This window comes from Mesocricetus auratus, unplaced genomic scaffold (assembly GCF_017639785.1).
Source record: "Mesocricetus auratus isolate SY011 unplaced genomic scaffold, BCM_Maur_2.0 Super-Scaffold_100013, whole genome shotgun sequence".
Classification (NCBI taxonomy): Eukaryota; Metazoa; Chordata; class Mammalia; order Rodentia; family Cricetidae; genus Mesocricetus; species Mesocricetus auratus.
The window spans coordinates 64,380,904-64,384,687 of NW_024429196.1; positions in this window are offsets into that span (position 1 = coordinate 64,380,904).

Below are 3,784 nucleotides of genomic sequence, written 5' to 3' on the forward strand. Positions count from 1 at the left end.
TAGTCCGCCGTTGCCACGCCCCCTCCAGTAGCCACGGGCCTCTTTTAGGCCCTCCCTAACCACGCCCCTCTCCAGGCCCTTGTAACTACTCCCATCATGTGGCTGTCTTAGCCACGCCCCTTCCCGGGTCTGGCCCATAGCCACACCCTCTCCGGGGCGGCCTTTACGTTACCCTGCCCTTAGCTCCTTTGTCGTGGCCTGTGGTGACCTCGTCTCTGGCACAGAGTTATGGTGCAGGGTGTCATGGTTGTTTATAGTGGAGACACTCAGAAAGTTACGTTGCGCTTTCTGTTGCAACGATGTACACGATGTACACTTTCATTACGCCGTTGTCTCTAAAAAATGTTAATGACTCCTTTGTCCTTCGCAGACCTGTAAAAAGTCCTTGGCCACTGACTGGCTTGGATTTTATTAACTACCCAGGTCTCAAATTCCCTAGTGTTGCGCGTTTTAAGGAATTATTCACAGGGCATAGGAAACTGTGTTTGCAGAGTCAATACACTTACAGCTAAACTTTCAGAGTTTTGCTTTTTGAGTCAAAGTCTCACTGTGTAACCCTAGCCTTGCTTCCAGAGTGATGGGATTAAAGGTATACACTACCACGTAAGACTACATTTCTTGTTTTAGATTAGAGCACTGATAAACATTGGAAGGCCCTTGTGTGTAAACACCCAGCCTAAATGCTAAATTAGACTACTTGGGGGTAATAAAGAGACACTTGAAGCAGGTGGATAGTTCAGAACTTTTTGAAAGACTGTTGTACTTCATGGTTATTGGTCCTTTGCATAAAATTGAAAAAGTTTGTTGAGTGAATGAGTAAAACGCACAAGGCACTATGATAGGAGAGAGGGAAAAAAGGAGATTGTGCTGAATTAAAAAAAAAGAAATAGGAAAGAAAGGACATGACTGCTCCTAGGTATGGTGGAGGAGGTTTTTACTGAAAACAAAAGGGAGAGCATAGCCAGAGGCAGAGACTTCTGGGAGAGTCCAGACTGAACATGACCTTGAGCCTGGCCCAATGGGAGAGGGAGGGAGGCCAGAGGGGAGTCTCAGGAGCATTAAGGTAGAGGAAAAAGTGGCTGGATTGTGTAGGGAAGGACATCTGAGGAAGAGCAGCCCAGTCCCTGGGATGAGAGTTCAGGTGGGGGAGGTGCGTCAGCCCGCAGGACCCTGAACAGGTAAGGACTGAGGGATTGGGGAGAGCCTGGCAGCCAGGTCCACTTTAATATGTTAAATAGGCGTTTCAGCGTGTTTGCTGACCCAACGGTTGTATTCTTGGAGTGGTCAGTAATGAGCTAGTGTGGTTTCTTTGTTGTTGTTGTTTTGCTTTTGTTGTTTCAGTTAAAGGCTGTTGCCTGTACACTGCTCACTCCCAGTGTGCTGACTATGATGCTGAGCAGTGGAGTCTGTGGACAGGTGTGAAGTGACCTCAAAATGCAAAGAATTAACAGTGAGGGACAAGCCAGACACTTAAAACACTAGGAAATCAATTTGTAGAATGACGGGCAATGGAAGGTAGGGTTACTCACCTACAGACTTTTGTGTTGAAGAATTTTGCTCTGAAAATGTAATCTAAGAAAAAAAAACCAAAAATCCTGTCAGTTTAGATCATAAGAATTTCTATTTTTATAGGTCAAAACTATTGAACATTTGGGAATTTCCTATAGGACAATTTAGTTCATGAGCAAAGGGAAGCTTAGATGTGGTGGTGCAGTCCTGCAGTCCCAGAATTCCAGAGGTAGAGGCAGGAGGACCAGGAGTTCATCCTCATTCTTGGCTGCATAGCAAGTTCAAGGCTAGTGTAGAATACCTGAGATAGGTGTGTGTGTGTGTGTGTGTGTGTGTGTGTGTGGAGAGAGAGAGAGAGAGAGGTAATGTGTCATGATTTGTGACTGAAAAGGTAGGCAAACAAATGTACAACGTTAGAAACATGGTTACATGAAACTGACACAAACAAGTCTTTCAAATCTTCAAACTTTAAAGTCCATGGATTTTATATGCTTAATAATTGTTCTTAACAATTACATATACCACCCAAATAAGAGCTGGGGCATTTTCATTTCTCTGGAATAGTCCTTTCCTGTTTCCCAAATCACCCAGCAACCCATGGAGAGGCACCTGGGCTCTGATTTCAACCACTGCAGACTAGTTTCACTGGTTCCTGGCCTTCAGTGCAACCCTGCAAAAAGCATTGCCTAGTGTCGAACTCGTACTTCATGTCTGATCTCAGTACAGTATCTGTGAGAGTCGTCCATGCTACTCTCATTATTAAATGCCTCCCATTGTATGACTAACAATGGCCATGTATCCATTCTTCTATTGACTGCCATTTGGTCTGTTTCCAGTTTGGGGTTACTATGAGTAAATCAATCCTGTGGACATGTCTTAAACTGTCTTATGAAAATATCTAAAACTCAAACTGCTGAATCATATGATAATGTAATTGAACCTTATAGATACCAATGAATTGTTCTTTCAAATGGACCACATTCTTTTTTTCTCTCGCCAAGGAATGGGATTTTCAGTTGTTTTACATGCTTGACTGCTTGAGTATTTTTAACCCCTTTTTGGAAACTGTAACCATGACTGGTGGAGTTTTCAGTGTTCATGGATGTAACACAGGGCAATCACAAAATAAAGGGGTGAAGACAGAGAGACCAAAGATGGTCAGCATGGATTAAAACATTCTTTTAAAATACTCAAAAGAGGAAATAATTAAAAATCAATTGATTAATTCAATTAAAAATAGACAAATACAAATTTTAAATGGAATACAAAAAATTAAAGATAAATGAACTATGAATTAACAAGACATTGTCTTCAATTATAATGCATCTGGGTTAAAAATAAAGGGCAAGGAAAGGGAGATGAATTTTGTCCTCTTCTTGGACTAATAGAGTTGCATGTTGACAAAGAATACATAAAAGCTATGGGTTTTCTCTGACTGAAATGTATCAAAATGTTAGATACAGTAAATATGACAATTAGGAGCAGAATACATTGGTGAGGACTTGGTGGGGAACAGTGAAGGCTTCTAAAATGCATGCAGTTATTACAGTATGTTAGTAAAAATGTTTTATATATTTTTGTCTATTCTATAAATTAATTTTCTTTCCTTTATTTCAGCAAAATCACTATGTTGTATTATGAAAAATTTCACGTAATTAGTTATCCTTGACTAGAGAATACTTAAAAGATTATGGCATAGAAATTGAGCAAAATGCTGGGTGGTAGTGTCACACACCTTTAATCCCAGCACTTAGGAGGCAGAGGCAGACAGATCTCTATGGGTTCAAAGCCTGGTCTATGAAGTGAGTTCCAGGACAGCCAGTGCAATTACACAGAGAAACCCTGTCTTGGAGGTGGTGGTGGTGGGGGGGGGGATGAACAAAATTTGAAATATCTGTGTAGTGACATCTTGTTTGTATAAAAGCATGTCTGAAGATCAGAGGGTGGAGGTGCCACTGGCTAACCATAGAGGTCTGGAGGTCTGTACAGACAGACAGGAAGTGAGATGGCTGGGCAGAGAAAGGAATATAGGTGGAAGGAAACAGGAACTCACTCTCTTTTCCACTTGGAAGCTAGTGAGGTAAAGGTGACCTTGTCTTGCTCTTCTTCTCTCTGATCTCTCAGCATTTTCCCCTATATCTGACTCCATGCTTTTATTATTAGGACCTATTAGAACTCGTGTTACATTTCTACATCAAAAGCATCAAGGAAATGTGAAAAATGTTTAAATTTAAATTGTTCTAACGACTTACATAAATGTCTATTAAAATCTGAA